The sequence below is a fragment of the Molossus molossus genome, unplaced genomic scaffold, assembly GCF_014108415.1.
Source record: "Molossus molossus isolate mMolMol1 unplaced genomic scaffold, mMolMol1.p scaffold_m16_p_16, whole genome shotgun sequence".
Taxonomy (NCBI): Eukaryota; Metazoa; Chordata; class Mammalia; order Chiroptera; family Molossidae; genus Molossus; species Molossus molossus.
This window is the reverse complement of record NW_023425351.1, coordinates 22,210,353-22,221,041: the sequence shown is the minus strand read 5'-3', so window position 1 is coordinate 22,221,041 and position 10,689 is coordinate 22,210,353. Positions and strand designations below refer to the sequence as shown.

The 10,689-nt window shown below is 34.7% G+C and overlaps 1 non-coding gene across 1 annotated transcript; it reads left to right on the top strand.

Moving 5' to 3' along the window:
- Positions 1–10,366: 10,366 nt before the first annotated feature.
- On the top strand, positions 10,367–10,477 carry LOC118631924. The gene has a single exon (XR_004959921.1). It is a non-coding gene; the product is annotated as a small nucleolar RNA U109 (small nucleolar RNA).
- The last annotated feature ends 212 nt before the right edge of the window (positions 10,478–10,689 follow it).

The following is a 10,689-nucleotide window of genomic DNA, read 5'->3' as shown; positions in this document are numbered from 1 at the left end:
GTTGTGGGCCTGATTGTCACTGGGGGGCATGCAGGAGGCGGCCAATCGATGTTCTCACTCATCAATGTTTTTTTTTTTTGTTTTTTTTTTTTTAATCCTCATCCGAGGACATTTTTCCATTTTTTGTACAGACAGAGTGGGAGGGAGAGAGAGGAAGAGAGAGAGGGGGAAACATCGATGTGAAAGGGACACATCGAGTGGCTGCCACCCGCACGACCAACCAGGGCCGGGGACAAACTGCAACCGAGGTACATGCCCTTAGCGGGAACCGAACCCGGGCCTCTCCGGACCGCAGGTGGACACTCTAACCGCTGAGCCAAACCGGCCAGGGCTCATCAATGTTTTTATCTTTCTTTCTCCCTTCCTCTCTCTAAAATCAATAAAAGGAAAAAAAATGTTTTTTAAAGAAATACAAAGGATTTTAAGAAAATATTATGAACAACTCCATGTCAAAAATTGGACAATCTGGAAGTAATTAATAAATTCCTAGAAATATACAATATTTCAAAACTGAATCAGGAAAATGCAGAGAATCTGAAGACAGTTTACAACCAGTGAAATTGAATCATTAATAAAAACAAAACTCCCAACCAACAAACATCCTGGATGCTATAGCTTCAAAGGTGAATTTTACTAAACATTCAAAGAACTAACACCTATCTTGTTCACACTATTACAAAAAATTCAAGAGAAGGATGAAGTCCCAAGAATATTTTATGAGGCCAGCATTATCCTAATTACAAAACTAGATAAAGACTCTACAAGGAAATACAATATAGGCCAATATACCTGATGAACATGGAAGCTAAAATCCCAAACAAGATATTAGCAAACCAGATCCAGCAATACATTAAAAATTATACATCATGATCAAGTGGGATTTATTCTGGAATTGCACAGTTGGTAAAATATTCATAAACCAATAAATGTGATATACAACATAAACAATATGAAGTATATAAATTACATAATTATATCAATAAATGCAGAAAACGCATTCAATAAAACCCAGCACCTATTTATGATAAAAACCCTCAGCAAAGTGGGAATAGAGGGAACATACATCAACGTAATAATGGCCATATATGACAAACACACAGCCAGTATCATACTCAATCGACAAAAACAATTTAAGTGTTTCCCTTAAGACTGGGAACAAGAGAGAGATGTCCTTTTACTACTCTTATTCAACATAGTACTAAAAGTCCTAGCTACAGCAATCAGACAGGACAAAGAAATAAAAGCATCCAAATTAAAAAGAAAGAAGTAAAACTGGCATTATTTGCAAATGACATGATATTGTATATAGAGAACTTTACAGATTCCACTTAAAGTTACTGTAACTGATAACTGAATTCTATAAAGTAGCAAGATACAAAATAAATACCCAGAAATTGATTTTATTTCTATTCATTATAAATACCCAGAAATTAATATTAGTTTATTCACCAGTAATGAACTATCAGAAAGGGAAACTAAAAAAACAATTCCATGTACTATTGCTTCCAAAAAAAAAAAAAAAAATACTTAGGAATAAATTTAACCAAGGATGTAAAAGACCTATCCTCAAAAAATTAAAAGACTCACAAAAAATAATTGAAGAAGATTTAAGTGAGTGGAAACATATATCATGTTCATGGATAGAAAGAAATAACATAATTAAGATGTCCATACTACCCAAAGTAATTTGTAGATTTAATGCAATTCCTATTAAGGTACCAATGCTGTATTTCACAGATCTACAACAAATATTTCAAAAATTTATATGGAACATTAAAAGACTATGAATAGCAATCATGAGGAAGAAGAAACAAAGTTGGAGGAATTACATTACCTGATATTAAACTGTACTACAAAGCTATAGTAATCAAAACAGCATGCTACTGGCATAAAAACATATAGATCAATGAAACAGAATTGCAAGCCCAGAAATAAAAGTATGCCTTTATAATCAATTAATATTTGACAAAGGAGGCAAAAACATATAATAAAGTAATGATAGTCTATTCTATTAATGGTTTTGGAAATACTGGACAAATACATGTAAAAAATGAAACTAGACCACTATCTTACATCATACATAAAAATAAACTCAAAATGAATTAAATACTTAAGTGTTAGAAACCATAACAACTCAAGAACAAAACATATGCAGTAAAATCTTGCACATTTCTGGTAACAGTATATTTTCTTTTTTATCCTCACCCAAGGATATTTTTCCTTTTTTTTTTGTACAGATAGAGTGGGAGGGAGAGAGAGGAAGGGAAAGAGAGAGAAACATCGATGTGAAGGGACACATCGAGTGGCTGCTACCCGCACGACCAACCAGGGCTGGGGACAAACTGCAACTGAAGTACGTGCCCTTATCTGGAACCGAACCCAGGTCTCTCCGGGCCGCAGGCCGACGCTCTAACCACTGAGCAAAACTGGCCAGGGCATATATTTTCTGATATATCTCCCCTGGCAAGGGAAACAAAAGAAAAATAAACACAGGGGACTGCATCAAACTAAAAGGTTTTACACAGCAAAGAAAACCGTCGATAAAATGTAAAGACAACCCACTAAATAAGAGAATATGTTCATCAATGATACATTTATAAAGAGATTAATATTAAAAATTTATAAAGAACTTATAGAACGCAACACCAAAAATTTTAAAAAGTCAAACAATCAAATTTAAAAATGGGCAAAGGATCTGAATAGAGACTTCTCCAATGTACACATACAGATGGCTAATAGGCATATGAAAAGATGCTCATTACTAATCATCAGAAAAATGCAAATTAAAACCACAATGAGATATCATCTCACACCTGTCAGAATGTCTATCATCATTAAATCAACAAACAACAAGTGTTGGCAAGGATGTGAAGAAAAGAGAACCCTTATGAATTATTGGTGGGAATGCAGAATGGTGCAGCCACCGTGGAAAGCAGTATAAAATTTAACTAAAAAAAATTAAATTGGAACTTCCTTGTGACCCAACAATTCCACTTTTTTGAATTTATTTTAAGACACTAGAAATGTTGATTCCAAAGAATATGTGAAGAATTATGTTTACCACAGCCTTATTTACAATACCCCAAATTTGGAAGCAGTCCAAGTGCCCATCAGTAAATGAGTGGATAAAAATGTTGCGGTACACTTACACAATGGAAGACTATGTGGTCATAAAAAAGAAGAAAATCTTACTCTTTAAAACAGTATGAAAAAACCTGAAGAGCATTATGCTCAGTGAAATGAACCAGTCAGAGAAAGATAAGTACCATATGATTTCACTCATATATGGAATCTAGTGAACAAAATGAACTAACACATAAAATAGTGACAGACTCATAGATAGAGAGCAGGCTTATAGCTGTCAGTGCAAAGGCTGGGTGGGAGGGGTGAGTGGATTGAAAAAAAAGAGAGAGAGAAAGAGACAAAACTCATAGACATGGACAACAGTGTGATGATTGCCAGAAGTGGGGGGTGGGGGGGTGCATGGAGGTGGAGGAGTGTATAGGGAGTATAAATGGTGATGGACAAAGACTTAACTTATGGTTGTGAACACACAATATAGTGCACAGATGATGTGTTATAGAATTGTGCACTTGAAAGTTGTATAATGTTGTCAACCAGTGTTGCCCAATAAATTCAAAAAAGGGGAAGCAAATAATTAGAAATATAAAGTGGTAAAAAAAAAATCAAACAAATTCTGGAGATGAATAATGGTAAAAAAAGATCAAAAATAAACTTGTGAGCATAGGAAATAGAGTGGACCAGATGGAAGAAAGGATTAGTGATATCGACCATAGAAATCTATAAATGATGAAGAAGGAAGAAGAAAGAGACTTGAGCATAAAACAAAATGAGAGAACTCTATGAGAACTGACTCCACCTGAAAGAACAATATAAGAATAATAGGCATACCAGAAGAAAAAAAGAGAGAGGAAAGTATGAGAGCCTATTTAAACAAATACTTGATGTGTACTCCCCAAACCAATGGAAAGAGCTAGACCCTTGAATCCAAGAAGCAAACAGGACACCTAATTACCTCAATCCATAAGGCCTTCTCCAAGTCATATTGTATTAGATTTGTCTAAAATTAATGATAAAAAAAATTCTCAAGGCAGCCAGGGAAAAGAAGAAAGTAACCTATAAAGGAAAGCCCATTAGGTTTTCATCACACTTCTCGGCAGTAATTCTACAAGCTAGAAGATAGTGGAACGAAATATTCAAACTACTGAATGAGAGAAATCACCAGCCAAAAATAATATAGCAAGCAAAGTTATCCTTTAGATATAGAGGGGAAATAAAGATTTCTCTAGACATATAGAAGCTGAGGAATTTTATCACCAGAAGACTTCCATTGCAGGAAACACTCAAGGGGATTATTCTACCTAAAACAAAGAACAAAAGTCACAAAACTATAAGTGAGATCACCAACAAACAGGGATAAACAAGCATAAACTGGGATAATTTGTGACAACAAAAATGTAAAAGGAGAGGGAGTAAAGTTCTGAATTCAAGTAGGAGAATAGAGATCAGAGGCATTCAAAAGGAAAAGGACTACTATATAAATAAAACTTTCTTTTTCATAAACCTAGTGGTAAACACACACACACACACACACACACACACACACACACACCAAACTGAGACACATAGCTAAAATAAAGAGGAAACAGAGAAAAAAATGTATGGATACCACCAAACATAAAAAACAGACAGAAACAAAAAGGAATAGAACCAATGGAGACACAGAGCTACCAGAAAACAAATGATAACATGGCTATAGAAAATTCTTATACATCAATAATTATCCTAAATGTAAATGGACTAAATTCACCAATAAAGAGGCATAAAGTAGCAGACTAAATAATAATAATAATTAAAAAAACCAACCAAATGCTGCCTTCAGGAGATACATCTAAGCTGCAAAGACAAAGTTAGGCTCAAACCGAAAGGGTGGGAAATGACTCTACAAGAAAATACAATCCACAGAAAAGCAGATGCACCCATATTTATATCTGACAAAATAGATTTCAAGATAACAAAGGGAACAAGAGACCAAAATGGACATTTTGTAATGATAAAGGGACACTATATCAGGAAGATATAACCCTTTTTAATATATATGCACCCGATCATGGAACACCAAAATATATAAAGAAACTACTAAGAGAACTAAATAGAGAAACAGACAAAAGCACAATCATACTTGGGGACCTTAATACTCCATTGACAACTTCAGGTTGATCATCAAAAGAGAAAAATCAATAAAGAAATATTAGACTTAAATGACACATTAGATCAAATGGACAAAATTGACATTTACAGAACCTTTCATACTATTACATCAGATTTATACATTTCTCTCTACATGAAAGTTGGTCAAGAATAGACCAACTATATGTTGGGTCACAAAACTAACCTCAACAAATTCAAGAAGATTGGAATCATACCAAGCATATTCTCTGACTACAATGCTTTGAAATTAGAAATAAACTGCAAAAAGGAAATAAAAAACCCCACAGATATGTGGAGATTAAATAACAAACTACTAAATATGAATGGGTTAAAGAAGAAATAAAAGGTGAGCTAAAAAGATATATAAAGATAAAGAAAATGACAATACAACATATCAAAACTTCTGGGATTCATCAAAATGAAAAGGGAACCCACTGTATGAAAGAATATATTTGCCAATGATACATTGGAAAAGGGGTTAATTTCCAGAATATATAAAGTACTCATACAACCCAACAAAAGGAAGACAAAAAATCCAATTTAGGCAGAGGACCTGAATGGACACTTCTCCAAAGAGGACATACAATATCCAAAAGACATATGAAAAATGCTCAATGTCTCTAATTAGTAGAGAGATACAAACTAAAGTGACTATGAAGTATTGCCTCATACCTGCTAGAATGGCTACCACCAACAAAACCATCAAACAAGTGCTGACGAGGATGTGGAGAAAAGGGTACTCTATTACACTGCTGGTGGGAATGTAGACTGGGTCAGACACTGTGTAAAACAGTGTGGAGTTCCCTCAAAAAGTTAAAAAAAAGGAACTGCCATTTGACCCAGTGATCCCACTTCTAGGAATATACCCTAAGAAGCCAGAAACCTGAATCGAATGAATATATGTACCCCTATGTTTATAGAAGCACTGTCTACAATAGCTAAGATCTGGAAACAGCCCAAGTGTCCATCAATAGATGAGTAGATAAAAAAAAACTCTGGTACAGATACACAACGGAATACTATGCAGCTGTAAGAAAAAAAGATCTCTTACTCTTTGAGACAACATGGAGGGATCTGGAGAGTGTTATGTTAAGTAAAATAAACCAAGTATTACATGATCTCACTTAGTTGTGGAATATAATGAACAAAATAAGTTGATGAACAAAATAGATCCAGAAGCATGTAAGTAGGGAACAGACTGATAAACCTCAGAGGGAAAGAGGGTGTTGGGGGGTGGGGATGGGGAGAGATAAACCAAAGAACTTATATGCATATATGCATAACCAATGGACACAGACAACAGTGCAGCAAAGGCAGTGGTGGGAGAGTGAAAAGGAGGTTGTCAATGGGGGAAGAAAGGTGGGATATCTGTAATACTCTCAACCCTAAAGAAAAAGAAAACTTGGGGGATATAGTGAAAGAAGTAATAAGAGGGAAGTCTATATCATTAGAAGCATATCTGTAGAAACAAGAGAAATCCCAAGTAAACAACCTAACGTTATATCTTAAAGAACTAGAAAAAGAAAAGAAAAAAAAAGCAACCCAAAGTCAGCAGAAGAAATGAAACAATAAAAATAAGAGCAGAGCTGAATAAAATAGAGAACAAAAATACTATACAAAAAAAACAATACAACAAAGAGCTAGTTCTTTGAAAAGATTAATAAAATTGATAAACCCCTGGCTAGACTCACTAAGAAAAAAAGAGAAAAGACTTATAAACAAAATCAGAATAGAAGGAGCAGAAGTTAATCCAGACATCATAGATGTACAAAGGATCATACTCAAATACTGTGAAAGATTATATGCCATCAAATTCAATAACCTAGAAGAAATGAATATGCCCCTAGAAATAAATAACTTCCCTAGACTGAATCATGAGGAACTGGAAAATCTAAATAGATCTATAAACAGTGAGGAAATTGAAACTATCATCCAAAACCTCCCCCCAAATAAAAGACCAGCAGGATCAGATGGCTTCACTATTGAATTCTACCAAGCATTCAAAGAAGATTTGATGCCTATCCTTCTCAAACTCTTCCAAAAAATTGAAGAGGCAATACTTCCTAACACATTTTATGAGGCCAACATAACCCTGATACCAAAACCTGGCAAGGATAATGCAAAAAAAAAGAAAAGGTGTCTGCAGAGAAAAAGGAGAAACATCTGTAACAAAAATAAATTAATGAATTAAAAAAATTAAAAAAAAAAAAGAAAAGAAAACTGCAGACCAATACCTCTGATGAACACAGATGCAAAAATCCTAAACAAAATACTAGCAAATCAAATACAACAATACATTAGAAAAATAACACATCATGGCCCTGGCCAGTTTGGCTCAGTGGGTAGTGTCGGCCTGTGGACCAGAGTTGTGGGTTTGATTCTGGCTAAGGGGTCCTGCAGGAGGCAGCCAGTTGATGTTTCTCTCTCTCTCTCTCTCTCTCTCTCTCTCTCTCTCTCTCTCTTTTCTCTCCCTCCCTCCCTCCCTCCCTTCCTCCTTCCCTCTCTATCTGAAGATAAATGGAAAAATATCCTTAGGTGGGGATAAAAATAAATAAATAAATAAATAAATAAATAAATAAATAAATAACACATCATGATCAATTGGATTTCATTAAAGGGGCACAAGTCTGGTTTAACATATATAAATCAAACAATGTAACAAACATGAAGAAATAAAATTTATATGATCTTATCAATAGATGCAGAAAAAGCATTTGATAAGATATACCCACTTATGATGAAAACACTCAATAAGATGGGTATAGAAGGAAAGTACCTCAACACAATAAAGGCCATATATGACGAACCTTCAGCCAATATCAGACTCAATGTTAAAAAACTGAAAGCTTTTTCTCTAAAATCAGGAGCAAGAGAGAAATGCCCACTCTTACCACTCTTATTCAACATAGTTCTGAAAGTCCTAGCCAGAGCAATTAGGCGAGGGGGTGGGGGGCAGGCATCCAAATTGGGAATGAAGAAGTAAAAGTGTGGCTTTTTGCAAATTACATTATTCTGTATGTAAAAAACCTAAAGAGCCCGGCCAGTGAGCCTCAGTGGATTGAACATCGTCCCATGGACTGAGAGGTCCAGGTTGGATTCCCAGGCAGGGTACATGCCCAGGTTGCGGGCTTGATCCCCAATATGGGGCATGCAGGAGGCAGCCAATTGATGTTTCTCTCTCACATCAAAGTTTTTTATCTCTCTCTCCCTTCCTCACTCTATAAAAAAATCATTAAAAATATATTTAAAAACCCTAAAGACTCCACCAAAAAACTACTAGAAACAATAAACAAATACACTAAAATGTAGGATACAAAATCAATGTACAAAAATTTACTGCTTTCCTATATACTAACAATGAAACTTCAGAAAAAACAACTCTTTTTTGCAATTACAACCAAAAGAATAAAATACCTAGGAATAAATTTAACAAAGGATGTGAAGGACCAATATACTGAAAACTACAGAACATTATTAAAATAGATTAAAAGACATACAATGAATAGGAGAAATATTCCATGTTCATTGATTGGAAGAATCAACATAGTTAAAATTTCCATATTACCCAAAGCAATACACAGATTTAATGCAATTTCCATCAAAATCCCAGTGTCATTTTTTAAAGAAATAAAACAAAAACAAAAAAAATCTTCAAATTTGTATGGAACCACCAAAGACTCCAAATAGCCAAAGCAATCCTGAGAAAAAAAGAATGAAGCTGGAGATATCACACTATCTGATTTAAAATTATACTACAGAGCTACTATAATGAAAACAGCATGGTACTGGCAAAAACAAAACAAAACAAAAAACAGACACACAGACCAATGAAACAGAATTGAGAGCCCAGAAATAAAAGCACATGTATATGGGCAAATAATTTTTGACGAAGAAGCCAAAAACATACAACAGAGAAAAGAAAGCCTCTTCAATAAAGAGTGCTGAAAAAATTGGAAAGCCACATGAAAAAGAACACAAAAGATTGCAGTTTGTCCCCATGTATATAAATTAATTAAAATAGATTAAAAACCTAAATATAAGGTCTGAAACAATAAATTACATAGAAGAAGACATAGGTTCTAAACTTGTGGACCTTAGTTATAGAGAACACTTTATGAATTTGAACACAAAAGCAAGGAGAGTAAAGGCAAAAATAAATGAATGGGACTATATCAAACTAAAAAGCTTCTACATAGCAAAAGAAACTGCCAACAAAACAAAATACAGTCAACCAAAAGGAACATGATATTTGCAAACAACCCTTACAAGGGATTAATATCCAAAATATGTAAAGAACTCATACAATTCAACATCAAACAAATAAACTATACAATTACAAATGAACAGAGGACCTGAACAGATACTTCTCACAAGAAGACATACAAATACTAACAGATATATAAAAAGATACCCAACTTCACTAGCAATTAAGGAAATGCAAATCAAAACTCCAATGAGATGTCACCTCATACCTGTTAGAGTGACTATTGTCAACAAGACAGGTAATAACAAGTGTTAGAGAGGTTGTGAAGAAAAGAAACCCTCATTCACAGCCACTGTGGAAAGCAGTATGGCCATTTCTCAAAAAATTAAGACTAGCATTACCACATTACCCAGCATTTCAGGTAGATACTCCCTCTTCTGAGTAGATACTCCCTCTTCTGAGTATCTACCTGAAAAGCTCAAAAACATTTATTCACAAAGGTGTATGTACCCCCATGTTCATTGCAACATTATTCATGGTGGCCAAGACACGGGGACAACCAAAGTGACCTTGATAGAGGGATGGGTAAAGAAGATGTGGTACATACATGCTATGGACTACTACTCAGTCATAAAGAAGATGCAATACTGCCATTTGTGACAACATGGAAGGACCTTGAGAATATTATGCTAAGTGAAATAAGTCAGTCAGAAAGGGCTAAGAACCATATGATTTCACTCATATGTGGGATATAAAACTGAAACTCATAGACATAGACATCAGTATCCTGGTTACCAGAGGGAAGGGAGGAGGGTGGTAATAAAGGATAAGGGGGGAGGAATGTATAGTGATGGATGATTTGACTTTGGGTGGTGAGCACACAATGCAATATACAGATCATGTATCATCTAAATGTACACTTGAAACCTATATAATCTTATTAACCATTGGGACCCTGATAAATTAATTTTTAAAAAAGAATTTCTCAGGGCTGCCAACCTCACAGTAGAGTTTGAGTAAAAGTATATTTCTCCTACGAGAGAGAGAGAGAGAGAGAGAGAGAGAGAGAGAGAGAGAGATTATGTATTATGTGATTCCATTAAATATTTGTGGAAGAAGAAAATTATAGAAATGAACAATAGATTAATGCCTGTCCAGAATTTATAGAGGTTAGGGGTGAGAGGGATGTGGGTGAGTCTATGAAAAGGTAACATGAAAATCCCTGTGGTGATGAAATTTTTCTGTCTTGACTG